Source organism: Leucoraja erinacea, chromosome 3 (genome assembly GCF_028641065.1).
Source record: "Leucoraja erinacea ecotype New England chromosome 3, Leri_hhj_1, whole genome shotgun sequence".
Lineage (NCBI taxonomy): Eukaryota > Metazoa > Chordata > Chondrichthyes > Rajiformes > Rajidae > Leucoraja > Leucoraja erinaceus.
In genome coordinates, this window is record NC_073379.1 from 92,322,987 (window position 1) to 92,338,227 (window position 15,241).

Consider the following 15,241-nt stretch of genomic DNA (forward strand, 5'->3'; position numbering starts at 1 on the left):
TAGCCACAAGGGCCACATCTAACTCCCTCTTAAATATAGCCAATGAACTGTGGCCTCAACTACCTTCTGTGGCAGAGAATTCCACAGATTCACCACTCTCTGTGTAAAAAATGTTTTTCTCATCTCGGTCGTAAAAGACTTCCCTCTTATCCTTAAACTGTGACCCATAGTTCTGGACTTCCCCAACATCGGGAATAATCTTCCTGCATCTAGCCTGTCCAACCCCTTAAGAATTTTGTAAGTTTCTATAAGAAACTGTACACTGTAAATGGCTCGATTGTAATCATGTATTGTCTTTCTGCTGTCTGGCTAGCTTTTCACTGTACCTCTGTACACGAGACAATAAACTAAACTCAATGCCTTTTTGGGTACAGGGACAATAGTGGAGACTTTCAAGCAGGCAGGGACAGTACAGGTTTGCAGTGACTGGTTGAAAATGTCTGTGTAGACCGGTGCCAGTTGTTCAGCACAGAGCTTGAGAATAGAGGAGAGGGGAGAGTACGCATCCTTGCGGTGCTACTATGCTGAGGGTCTGCGGGTCCGAGATGTGCTTTCCCAGCCTCACATGCTGCTTCCTGGGAGATTTCCGGATTCAATAATCCTCAAATGGTTCAATGGAGCTTTATTTTTCACATACAGTGCGTTCAGAAATTATTCAAACCCCTTCACTTTTTCTACATTACAGCCTTTTTAACCATATAACCATATAACAATTACAGCACAGAAACAGGCCATCTCGACCCTTCTAGTCCGTGCCGAACACATAATCTCCCCTAGTCCCATATACCTGCCCTCAGACCATAACCCTCCATTCCCTTCCCATCCATATAACTATCCAATTTATTTTTAAATGATAAAAACGAACCTGCCTCCACCACCTTCACTGGAAGCTCATTCCACACAGCTACCACTCTCTGAGTAAAGAAGTTCCCCCTCATGTTACCCCTAAACTTCAGTCCCTTAATTCTCATGTCATGCCCCTTGTTTGAATCTTCCCTACTCTCAGTGGGAAAAGCTTTTCCACGTCTACTCTGTCTATTCCTCTCATCATTTAAAAACCTCTATCAAGTCCCCCCTTAACCTTCTGCGCTCCAAAGAATAAAGCCCTAACTTGTTCAACCTTTCTCATTTTTATTTAAATGGATTCAATTAATTTTTTTTATCATCAATCTACACAAAATACCCCTAATAAAAAAATGAAAACAGGTATTTAGACATTTTTGCAAAGCAGTTGAAAATAAATAACTGAAATATCACATTTACATAAGTATTCAGACCCTTTGCTAAATTCTGCTTAGGTTCATCCTGTTTCCATTGGTTATCCTTGAGATGTTCCTACAACTTGATTAGAGTCCACCAGTGGTAAATTAAATTGATTGGACATGATTTGGAAAGGCACCCACCTGTCTATATAAGGTCCCACAGTTGACAGTGTAAGTCAGAGCAAAAACCAAGCCATGAAGACGAAGGGATTGTACGTAGAATTCCGAGACAGGATTGTGTTGAGACACAGATCTGGGGAAGGGTATAAAACAATTTCTGCAGCATTGCAGATCCTCAAGAGCACAGTGGCCTCCGTCATTCTTAAATGGAAGAACTTTGGAACCACCAGGACTCTTCATAGAGCTGGCCGCCCGGCCAAACTGAGCAATCGGGGGAGGAGGGCCTTGGTCAGGAAGGTGACCAAGAACCCGATGGTCACTCTGATAGAGCTCCAGACTTCCTCTGTGGAGATGGAAGAACCTTCCAGAAGGACAACTATATCTGCAGCACTCCACCAATCAGGTCTTTATGGTAGAGTGGCCAGACGGAAGCCACTCCTCAGTAAGGCACATAACAGCCCACTTGGAATTTGTCAAAAGACTCTCGAACAATTAGCTCTGGAATTTAACTCTTTGGCCTGAATGCCAAGAGTCACTTCTGGAGGAAACCAGGCACCGCTCATCACCTGGCCAATTCCATACCTACAGTGAAGCATGGTGGTAGCAGGATTATGCTGTGGGGATGTTTTCAGTGGCAGGAACTGGGAGACTAGTCTGGATTGAGCGAAAGATGAACGGAGCAAAGTGCAGAGAGATCCTTGATGAAAACCTGCTCCAGAGCGTTCTGGACCTCAGACTGGGGTGGAGGTTCACCTTCCAACAGGACAACGACCCTAAGCACACAGCCAAGACAACGCAGGAGTGGCTTTGTGACAAATCTGTGAATGTTCTTGAGTGGCCCAGCCTGAGCCCGGACTTGAACCCGATCGAACATCTCTGGAGGTTCCTGAAAATAGCTGTGTATCAACGCTCCCCATCCAACCTGGCAGAGCTTGAGAGGATCTGCAAAGAATGGGAGAAATTACCCAAATAGAGGCGTGCCAAGCCTGTAGTGTCATACCCAAGAAGACTTGAGCTGCAATTGCTGCCAAAGGTGCCTCAACAAAGTACTGAGTAAAGGGTTTGAATACTTATGTAAATGTGATATTTCAGTTATTTGTGTTTAATTACTTTGCAAACATTTCTAAATGACTGTTTTCACTTTTTTATTATGGGGTATTGTGTGTAGACTGATGATTTAAAAAAAAAATGTATTCCATTTTAGAATAAGGCTGTAACGTAACAATATGTGGAAAAAGTGAAGGGGTCTGAATACTTTCTGAATGCACTGTATGTAACAGCACAGTGAAATTATTTTTGCATATATTACACTTGCAGGTGCTACCATGTTTTGGCGCCATTTCCAAAGTCCAGTCGGCCCTCACGCTCGACAAAAAAAGACGTATTGATCAAAAATTGAGCAAGAAAACCAATTATTTCAATCTTGTCATTGAACAAAGCCACCTTGTAGTATTGCATTGTGGAGTTAGATGTTTCAGGAGATTCCTCCTTTGCAATGCTCTTTATATTCACAGGTTACAGACGCAGTCAGAATTCATTCAGAACTACATGACTGATTACTGTGTCGGGTCCGATTATTCTGATCTTCTGTGATGAACATAAGATAGTCAATAAATATATTTCCTCATTTCTTAGAACATTAAAAAACAAAGCACAGGAACAGTCCCTTCAGCCCACAATGTCTGTGCCAAACACAAAGCCAAGTTAAACTAATTCCCTCTGTCTCTACTTGATCCATATCACTCCATATCCACGTGCCTATCTAAAAGCCTCAACTCCCACTACGTATATCTGCCTCCACCACCACCACACCTGGCAGTGCATTCCAAGTACCAACCACTGTAAAATAAATTGCTCTGCGCATCTCCTTCAAACTTTGCTCCTCTCACTTTAAAGCTATGCCCTCTAGACTAACATTTCCAGCTATGTCCTCTAGTTTTTGACACATTATTATGTGATAAAAGATTAATATCAGGCATCCTCACTAAATTCAGATAGAAATCATTATCAAGCCAAAGCCAGTTATGGCAACAAAAAGCAATCAAGCTTAATGTTTTCCATGTTGTGGAAAAGACCTGAAGCTAAACAATTAATTTAATCCAAAAAACTGCTACGTCATCCTTAATGCACATGACCTTGGGTGATTTGCTTTTATTATTTATTAGTTTCCATTATGTGTCCAATGTCTGGATTGCATTCAACATTGTGATACGAGTATTTGGAAAGATATTGCAACAATAGCATGTGACTCAATGTCTCTCAATTTCCGTGTCTTGAGATTGTAAGTTACAATGGAGTCAGATTTCACTCAAAATCACATTGGTTCCATCAGAAATCCTCAGTTCAGCTAATCTAATATTGTTGAGAGATAGAAAGATGGAAGTGTCACTGGTAATTGACTTGTTTACGCCGTGAATCTAGGAAATTGCAAAGATGTGGGTGTAGATTGATATTTGTGGAGCAACTGCTTAAAGTGAGAGCTTGGTTTAAAGTCAGACAGCTATTAAAAGTGGTCAGGAGGGAACAAGATGAAGCAAAACAAAATAAAGGAAAACTACAAATTCAATCTTCCAGATTTGTGTCTAATTTGCTGGGTTCATAGAAACATAGAAACATAGAAATTAGGTGCAGGAGTAGGCCATTCGGCCCTTCGAGCCTGCACCGCCATTCAATATGATCATGGCTGATCATCCAACTCAGTATCCCCGTACCTGCCTTCTCTCCATACCCTCTGATCCCCTTGGCCACAAGGGCCACATCTAACTCCCTCTTAAATATAGCCAATGAACTGGCCTCAACTACCCTCTGTGGCAGAGAGTTCCAGAGATTCGCCACTCTCTGTGTGAAAAAAAGTTCTCCTCATCTCGGTTTTAAAGGATTTCCCCCTTATCCTTAAGCTGTGACCCCTTGTCCTGGACTTTCCCAACATCGGGAACAATCTTCCTGCATCTAGCCTGTCCAACCCCTTAAGAATTTTGTAAGTTTCTATAAGATCCCCTCTCAATCTCCTAAATTCTAGAGAGTATAAACCAAGTCTAAACCAAGTTCCTGCAGGTGTGGCTGGGTGGTTTGTCAATCTATTAGGATGGTGTTAGTTTACAATGTCTAACTATCTTATTCTGTATACCAGTTACTCAGGAGTATGCAGGAAATTCTCATGACTGTCATCATGTGACCTGCTGGCTCTGGGCTATCATTCAGTGCATCAGCAGGTTTAGTTTAGTGATACAGCGCTGAAACAGACCCTTCAGCCCACCAAGTCCGTGCCAACCAGTGATCCCCGCACACTAGCACTATCCCTTCCAGCCCTGCAACGGACTGTTCCAGCTGCTACGGTCAGGCAAACACCTCCGTTGCCATGCTGTGAGAACGGAGAGGTTGAGAAGGAGTTTCTTCCCAGAGGCCATTAGGACTGTAAACTCCTTGGGACAAACCTACTGTACCACTCTACTGCTTTTTTTAAAAATTGCTGTTTTTCTCCCTTTTTCCTTCCGCTCACAATATTTAACATGAAAAAGAATATGTGGGTCTGTTACATTCTGTTTGTAGTTTGTTTGTCTTTTTGCACAAAGTCCGCGAACATTGCCACTTTTCATTTCACTGCACATCTCGTATGTGTATGTGACAAATAAACTTGACTTGACTTCCTACACACCCAGCACAATTTACAAACTTTACTGAAGCCCATTAACCTGCAAACCTGTACATCTTTAGAATGTGGGAGGAAACTGGAACACCCAGAGAAAACCCAGTCACAGGGAGAACGTATTAACTCCATACAGACAGCACCTGTGGTCGGGACATTTGGTTGACTGGTAATCAGAGCAATCTCTACCATTTATGTTTAACCATATAACAATTCCAGCACGGAAACCGGCCATCTCGGCCCTACAAGTCCGTGCCGAACAACTTTTTTCCCTTAGTCCCACCTGCCTGCACTCATACCATAACCCTCCATTCCCTTCTCATCCATATGCCTATCCAATTTATTTTTAAATGATACCAATGAACCTGCCTCCACCACTTCCACTGGAAGCTCATTCCACACCGCTACCACTCTCCGAGTAAAGAAGTTCCCCCTCATGTTACCCCTAAACTTCTGTCCCTTAATTCTGAAGTCATGTCCTCTTGTTTGAATCTTCCCTATTCTCAAAGAGAAAAGCTTGTCCACATCAACTCTGTCTATCCCTCTCATCATTTTAAAGACCTCTATCAGGTCCCCCCTTAACCTTCTGCGCTCCAGAGAATAAAGACCCAACTTATTCAACCTATCTCTGTACCTTAGTTGTTGAAACCCAGGCAACATTCTAGTAAATCTCCTCTGTACGCTCTCTATTTTGTTGACATCCTTCCTATAATTGGGCGACCAAAATTGTACACCATACTCCAGATTTGGTCTCACCAATGCCTTGTACAATTTTAACATTACATCCCAGCTTCTATACTCAATGCTCTGATTTATAAAGGCTAGCCTTTGTCTTTGAGGGAGGAAGTGTGTTATCGTAATCAACCAAAGAATCTGTTTATAGAAAAACACAATGGTATTTTTACAATAACAATGAAGAAATTTAAATGCTCCCCTGGCTAATTTAAATATTTGCAGACTGGAATCTTTCCTGCAAATAAAAACACAGGTTTTGTCAACAACTTATAATAAATCTTTTCTCTGAATGTTTTACCCCCATCATTCTGCTGTAGCCAGGATGTGGTTTATAGGCACGTCCATTCTTTTGCCGTTGACGTGGAAGCTTGTCCTGTGGAATGAAACTTTGTACATGTTAGTTTTATCCCAGCAGCTTTAGTACCTGCTTGAGCCATCCCAAAATGGCTCGTTACCCGACCACAAGGTTTTTTGTGACCAACCCACAAGGCTTTTCATCTCCCTCGAATATTTACGTTGTGTCTATGTAGGGTAATAGGGTCATGGCACATTACCGTGATTTCTGGCGGGTAAGCCCGGATTCTATGACTGGATTAGGTGTTCCTGGTCTGGTTTGACCATTCCCTGGACAATGATAGAGATCTGGTCTGAAGCTGTGAGCATGGTGTCCAGTTGCAATAGGAGTAGTGACTGGACCCTCTGTGCTGCTCCGTGTGCCTTCAACATATGTGTTTAGAGCATAGATGGTTTAGGTTGAGGGATCTGGCTGGTGGGCATGCCCTGAGGTATGGCAGTACCACTGTGACATCCCATATATGGGTGTACCTGGTCTAGGGGTTTAGAGTTGTATACCCTTCATAGATTTACCACCAGCCAGTGTAACCCCATGGCCTGTTGTCCTGTAGCTGTTTTGAAAAAACAGGCAGGGTAATTCTAGCTGTGTTGATGGTACTGTAGCCGAATCCTTCATCATGGTGAAGGTTCACCAGGAATTCCAGTACGTAGTAACTGTAGCGGTTGAGTAGGTTGTCCCTGTATCCATGCAGTACTTCTCTTGATGCTGGACAAGTGCTGTAGTCCAGTGGATGTTCAGAGGGATGCTGACATGGTGTCGACGTTTCATTATAATAATCCCAGTCCCAGAAGTGGTTTGTGCAGAATCTGCGACCCAGGAGCTTGAATTTCCCATGGCACGGATGACTTGTGCCCGGCTCCGAGTGTTAATAATTCTGGGTCACTGGGGAATACCATCGAAGTTTCAACAACCATGTCATGGAGTATTAGGAACCATGGCTGCGTAAGTCCGTCAGGTACTATCAAAATACCTGAAGCAGAATCCTTTTTACTGTGCGTAGTCCCCGACTGATGAGGCAGAAGGGAAGAAATACATAGAAATAATTTCACCAATCCAGCGCGAACGCATTTGCTGCCCCAGGGTCTGGTTCCCACGCGACATACATAGGACATCACCCAAACACCTGGTGATTTAGCGTTGATGCAGATAATCGATATCTGGCATGTCATATAGCTTGATAGTTTTATTGAAACTTTTTTATAAAAACATCTAATCGATGTTGTCATTAAATTTATGTGACCTGGTGTCTATCACTGTATTTTGCTTACCTGGCAGGTAAGTTGCTGATAGTCAAATACATCTTTGGACACACCATTGCCAAATTGTGTTGACCAACTTGTCGCATGATACCGACTTTATGCCGCCCATATGGTTAATGTAGGCCACCACCGTAGTATAGTCTATTTATAACCGTACATGCAAGTGCTTTAATCCATAAAATTCACCCAAACATTTTTTAGATAATTAATGCCCAGTATAAGTGGTAACCCCACCACTGTCTTTCTGATATTACTTCAGTGGGTAACTTCATGAGACGCTCAATGACAACCTATATGTCGTTTTTGATACTAAGGTCCGAATTATGTAGACAGAAATGCTACCATTTTCCCAATTACTCTGTTACTTGTCGAGTAGTTGGTAGTTTGTTGACCATTAATTTGTTGCATGTTTGTGCCAATTCAACTATGTTGTCTCTTGGCAACATTATAGTCACGTAGACTGAATTAATATGAAACCCAAGATAGTCCAGGAAAGAGCTCTATATGCTGGTAGGAACCAGACCCACCTACCTCCATGGTTATTGGCGGTTTTGTCTTTTCTGTTTTCTGAGTGCTTTGTTCTGACGACGTGCTGGCGATGTTGGGGGGAGGCGCATTTTCCAGGGGGTCCGCGGCGGGCCCTGATCTAAAAGATCTTTGGGGATAATGCGGCCCCAAGCGTTCACCAGTCCCATATTCTAGACGTCGACTGGTGGATGCCGTGGGGTGCTGCCGCTTGGGTATCGGAGGTCGTGGTTTGCTCGTCCCGGGGCCTGCCCTCATGATGCCGAAGGTTTTTGATGCCTCTTCCATCTCCTTCAGCTTTTTGTTCAGATCTCTCCCAAATAGCAGTGAGTCTGCCTCCACAGCTGGGGCTTTACACAAGCCTGCAAATTTGGGATTGAGGGCAGGTCTTATATTTTCCCTCCGGAGATTGTTTAGTTCGAATTGTGTGGTACACCTTAATACCAGCACATCCTGCTGGTATGTATTCATCTTCGTTGTCTCCACAGAACGAGCATAGGCTGTGATAGCTGACGTCAGGAGCCTTAGGATCCGCTGTAGCTTGAGTTTTTGTGCCCGCATAAGGGCCCCCACATTTTCCCAGATTTTGCTGTTGAGGCTTTTTTCCCTTAAGGGCCTCACAGTTCTCTGGTGTTGTATGTTCTTGCAGCACCTCGGCGAGCACCTTCTCCAGTAGAGGTTTGTTGGATAGGTGATTAATACTGGCTGCCATTTTTTGGCTCCAGCGGTGCTCCAGCCCGTGGGGTTGCTACGAAGCGGTCCACCACACCCAACAGCTGTTCCTGATCCTGCACCCCATGCATACTCCCGATTTCGTCCGCCTGCCCCATTTCCCGACCAGCCCTGCCCTGGTCACCAATGCTAGCCTCCCGCTCCAGCCCGTGGTATGAGGGTAGCAAAGGGCAGTGCCTGACACGACACTATGGAGGAGGTACCTGTCCTGTCTCGCCGGGAGCGCTGCTGTTCCCGGTGGACCATCTCCTCCAGGAGCTGCTAAATGCAGCTCAGGCGGCTGTCTCTCTTAGAAACATAGAACATAGAAAATAGGTGCAGGAGTAGGCCATTCGGCCCTTCGAGCCTGCACTGCCATTCAATTTGATCATGGTTGATCTTCCAACTCAGTATCCTGTACCTGCCTTCTCTCCATACCCACTGATCTCTTTAGCCACAAGGGCCATATCTAACTCCCTCTTAAATCTGAACGTGAGGCAGCTGTGCCACTGTTTACTGGCGCCCTCCCCTAATTCCTGATTTACTGGTGCCATCCCCTAAATCCCAATTTAATGGTGTCCTCCCCTGATTCACCATTTAATGCTGCGCTCCCTAATTCCCCATTTATTAGTGCCCTCCCCTAATTCCCCATTTATTAGTGCCCTCCCCTAATTCCCCATTTATTAGTGCCCTCCCCTAATTCCCCATTTATTAGTGCCCTCCCCTAATTCCCCATTTATTAGTGCCCTCCCCTAATTCCCCATTTATTAGTGCCCTCCCCTAATTCCCCATTTATTAGTGCCCTCCCCTAATTATTTATTAGTGCCCTCCCCTAATTCCCCATTTACTGAGACTTGCTCGTTTTGCACTGGGCTCGCAGCTGGTGCGCCCGGCTCGTAGTTTGTAGACGAGGTTCGCAGCTTTCGAGGCAGGCTCGCATTTTTTGCACCAGGCTCGCAATTTTCGCAAAAGCTCGCACTTTTCGTATCAGGCTGGCATTTTTCGCAGACGGCTCGACTTTTCGCACCAGGTTCACACTTTTTTTGCGGAACGCTCGCAGTTTTTTCGCACCAGGATAACAGTTTTCGCACCAGACTCCCTCTAAACCCCTCTGAACCCGTTTAAACCCCCTGTAAATCCCTCTGAACCGCTCCAAATCCACCTGAACCGGTCTGAACCCCCTCTAAACACCTCTGAATCCTTCCAATCCTCTTCTGCTTTGGTGGAGACATGTCCCCCTCCGACGAATCGGAGACGACCAGCCGTTTGGCTTCCTGGCCGCTTTCCCAGGCCGCCGTGCAGGCTCTGGCGAGACTGGGCTTGGCTCGGTCTCAGGGATAGCGAACCGCTCTGAGAGCGATGCTGCCGCCGGTTGCTGCCCCGCTGGTAGAGTTGGAGCGGGGCAGTTTCTCTTTGCGAGTTTTCTGCGTTGTGTTCCTGAAAGCCTGCAAAACACAACTGCAACTCACCTCTCCAATGCCCAAGAGCCGCTCCTGCAGCTTAGGCGGCTGTCTCTCCCCCTCCTGGGTGGAGAGATGTCCCCGTCCGATGTTGGAAACCACCGGCCGGTTTTGCATACATCCAGCCCGCTGCTCAGGCGCTAGCGGGGCTGGGCTCGGTCGCGGTGTCGGGGTAGCGGACCGCCCGCTAAGCGGTCCTACCGCCTGTTGCTGTCCCCGCAATGAGACGCTCCTCCGTCGAGCGGGCAGGTGCAGCGTTTTCCCCAGCCCGCTGCTGAAGTGCTGACGGGCTTGGTGTAGTGTTGGGAGCGGGCGCTGGTTAGCGGTCCTGCCGCGGTGCGCTCTCTCTCTTTCATGCACTCGGGCTGCTGTTAGAGTGCAGCGCACTCCACGCCAACACTGCGTAGTGGGTCCCCCTTCATTGGCTCCGATGGTCGGAAGCTTCCGCCCGCCCGCCTGCCTGCCTGCCTTCACCTGGCCAGCTACTCGAGGGGCGAGAGCGAGGACTGAGCGGAACCTCCTGAGAGGAACGAGTGCAAGCGCCGACTTCTCCGTTGTCGCCCCTGTGCGGAGTGGTACTGGCACCGGCACAGCTCCCAGTCCGTGGTCCGCCGTGTGTGCGGTCCTGGTGGCGTCTTTCTCCCCCCCTTCCGCGAACGGAACACTCCTTCCCCGGAGTCCAAGGGGGCCGCTCGCATGCCCTATGGGGAGCAAGCAGACGCGAGGGGCTGTTAGAATAAAGGTAAGTTCTTACCTAAAGCTTAGTTTTTCTGGTTGTTGTGGGAGCCCTGTCTCCTGCCGCCGCTGTTGCCTGCTGAAACTTAATGCCGCACATGGGTCCTGAGGCGGGCTCTTCACGTAGTCACTCACATGACTCCGAAGTAAAATTCAATATCCTTCTCCTTGGTGAATACCGAAGAAAAGAAATTGTTCAATATCTCCCTCATCTCTTTTGTTTGTTATCTATGCAAGGCTTTTGCACAGAACTAACATGCTGAAACCTATACAACAAAACGTGTTATGAAATGGATTGCAAGCAACCTGAAGTTTAGTCTTCGTTAAATAACTGTGGCAACCATTCAACTTCAACCACAACAAAACGTCATAATGAAGAGCTATTCACTGCTTTCAATCAGAGATTTAAAGATACAGCATCAAAACAGGTCCTTGTATCCACACAGTCCACCCTGATCATCAATCATCCGTTCACCCAGGTTCTATGGTATCCAAATTTCCCTTCCATTCAACTACACACTGGGGCAATTGTACAGAGGCCAAACAACTACAAACCTGCAGGTTTTTGGGATGTCGGAGGAAACCGAAGCACCCGGGGAAATCCCGCACAGTCACAGGGAGAATGTGCAAACTCCACACAGACAGCACTAGAGGTCAGGATTGAACCCAGGTTTCTAACGCTGTGATAAAACAGTTCTATCGGCTGCATTCTCATGTCTCCTTAAGAACAAAAAAATGAGCAAATGGGTAGATGAGGAGAGGACAGGCAACAGTTCAATCATCAGCTGAATGTAATCGCAAGTGCTTGTGTATTCAATAAATAAAAATAAACCCACAACAAAATCACCTTTGCAACAGACTATTCACCTCCTTTCCTCCATTATTGCAAGGCCAGCATTTATTGCCTTTCCCCAATTTCCTTTGAATGGAGTAACATGCTGGACCACAACCAAATAAAGGCAAAACCCAAACACATATCGGTCTGAAATCATAAACAGACCAAACAACACAGGGACTTCAAATTTCCCTCCCCAAAGTCAGAGAAATATTCAGGCTTGCACAAATACCAAAAGCATTTTAACCTCAGAAATGCAATAAGCAAACAAATACAAAAAAATCCACAGAGAGTGAGAAAATGAAATTAAAATTATATAATGCAGTTCACCAGTCCTTAGTGTAAAAACAACTGTCTTATATAAAACCCCTCTATTTAATGTAGCACAATAGCTGAAAGTGTTTCACAGAACTATTACTAGACAACTTGTGACATGTCTCCTGCAGGTTTGTCTGAAGACAGAAATCATTTCACTTTTCTGAATTTGGAAAAGACCTTTGTGAACATTGTTTCACCTGTATTCTCACTTGAAGTTACAAAACAAATCAACCTTCTTTCGACATTAATCTGTTGTGAATGTAAATTTCATGTTGAATAGAAACATAGAAACATAGAAATTAGGTGCAGGAGTAGGCCATTCGGCCCTTCGAGCCTGCACCGCCATTCAATATGATCATGGCTGATCATCCAACTCAGTATCCTGTACCTGCCTTCTCTCCATACCCCCTGATCCCTTTAGCCACAAGGGCCACATCTAACTCCTTCTTAAATATAGCCAATGAACTGGCCTCAACTACCTTCTGTGGCAGAGAATTCCACAGATTCACCACTCATTACTTCATTATGGATCTGTGATACAATAGAATAATAAAATCATACTGCAGAAATAGGCCCTTCAGCCCAGCACATCCATGCTGAACGTGCACTCATCCATACTATCCCATTTACCCACATTATGGCCACAGCTTTGCAAGCTCGGGTGGGTTCAAGTGCGCGGTTGCAGGAGATTGATTGGTCACGGTGACAGGATCTGATGCTAACAGTGTGTTTGTTTTATGGACTGGGAGTTCCAGGGCTGTTCCGCATGCTTGAAATTTCATGATTTCGTTCATGTAACATGCATGTTTAACAATGAATCCTTCTTCCCCTGCCATCATTCCCATTCGGTCAGTCTTGGTGATTAGCTGGTGTTTTGTGAGCTCTGCCTTTAAGAACTATTTGTAATCTTTGATCTCTGAATACAAGCTTTCAGGTTTAAGGTTTCACTTTGAAAGAGCTTGGACTGAAACCACTTCCAAACTATTCCCCTGTGAAATCCAAGCCAGTCTTGATATTGTTAAGATATTGCTTTAAAGAAAATCAGTGATCCTTAAGGAAGGTTTCACCTGACCTGTTATACTAAAATGCAAGGGCATGTTGCGATCACGAAGGAGGTGGCGTTGGGTCCCTTGAAAAGCATTAAGGTGGAAAAAACCTCAGTTCCCAGCACCCGGTGGGACCTATCCCAGATTACTGAGAAAGGCAAAAGGATACAAGGATACAAGATACATTTAATTGTCATTTGGACCCCTTGAGGTCCAAACGAAATGCCGTTTCTGCAGCCATACATTACAAACAAATAGACACAAGACACAACATAATTTACATAAACATCCATCACATCGCTGTGATGGAAGGCCAAATAAACTTATCTCTCCACTGCACTCTGTGTTAAATTTGTTCATGATATATGTATTTTTATTTCTATTTATTTTTTAATGCACACTGAATGGACACTGGTTGAGCAACGTTTTTTTGTTTCCTCTGGGTATGTGAATACTCAGGAAATGACAATAAAGATATACAATACAATACAATACAATACAATACAATACAGACCTAGAGGACTGGAGGGTTTCCATTGCTATTCCTTGGTTGAAGAAGGGAAATAAGGATAATTCAGGAAGCGAAAGGCTGGTGAGCCTCACATCGGTGGTGGGAAGCTTTTGGAGAGGATTGTTAGGGATTGGAAGATTATGGGGTATTTAGGACCAGTCAACACGGCTTTGTGTGGGGCAGGTCATGTCTGGGGAACTTTAATTGATACAGAATGATACAGAAATCTGTGAGATGCTCCTTGCTTGGTGTAAACCAAATCTTTGATAATTATTTTCCTTTACAATTTCAGATTTCCATCTGCTGCAGTCATTAGTGTTGACCTATTCATACAAGAAACATTACCATACCTCCTTCAAAAGTACATTCGTAATGACATTTCACTGTTTAATTCCGAGAGATGATTGATATCATTTTCATCATTAAAGGTGATGGTCTCATATGTCTATTATCAGCAAGTCATGAAAAAAAGACTACTTACTGATGATATCTTTAGCAGCAAACCAACGCCAGCAGCACTTTAAGCTCTCGCCAGGTACACTGATTGGGTCACACTGAATAACAGCTAGTGATTCCACAAAGAACTGCCAGAAAACTGCAGTGCCCATGTGAATGTGCTCGAGATTTATATGGTAGTATAAAACAAAAACACTTGCCTTGCACATCTCCTTGAAACTTTCCCTCTCCATCTTAAAGTTTTAACCTTTACACCCAGGGAAAGCTATGCCCCCTCACCTTTGACATTTCCATCCTGGGAAAAAAGGTTCTGACTGCCTGTCTACCCAATATATGCTTCTCAATTTTATATACCTCTATCCTCTCAAACTCTGATCCTGCAGAGAAAATGATTCAAGTTTGTACAACCTCTAATACCCTCCAATCTAAGGCAGTATTCTGGTAAACCGCTTCTGAAAGAGTGCATACCATATGACCTCTTTACCACCTTAGGTTACCGACTTAGGTTGTTTCATGAAGCTGAACCCCCTCTGCACATCAATGCTGTTAACGATCTTGCCATCAATATATACCTTCACTTTAACCTCCCAAAGTGCAACATCTCACACTTGCACAGATTAAACTCCCTCTGCCATTTCAGAATCAGAAGAATCAGAATCAATTTATTTGGCATTTGGACCCCTGGAGGTCCAAACGAAATGCCGTTTCTGCAGCCATACATAACACACAAATAGACCCCAGACACAACATAATTACATTTAACATAAACATCCATCACATAACTGTGATGGAGGCCAAATAAACGTATCTCTCCACTGCACTCTCCCCCCCCCCGATGTCAGAGTCAAAGTCATAGCCCCCGGCTGGCGATGGCGATTGTCCCGCGGCCATTAAAGCCACGCCGGGTGGTGCGAGGTCGCACACCGGGTCTTGGTGTTAGAGCCCCCGGTGTGTGCTCGCAGAGTCCGCGGCCATTCCAGCCGCGCGGGGCAGCGGTGTTAGGCCCCGCTCCAGGAGCTCTTCGACCCCGCAACTCGGGCGGGAGAAGTCGCCGCCGCAGAAGCCCCGAAAAGCGGTCTCCCTCCAGGGAGCCGTGGGCTCGGCGCCGTCGTCCACAGACCTGTAGAGAGCCTCCGACTCTCCGGCAGCAGCAGCAGCAGCAGCAGCAACAGCATCAGCAGCAGCAGCGCTCCTCCACCGCTCCGGACCCGGCCAGCTCCGCGACGGTGAGGTGAGTCGACACCTGAGTCCCCGGTCTCTTCCTGTT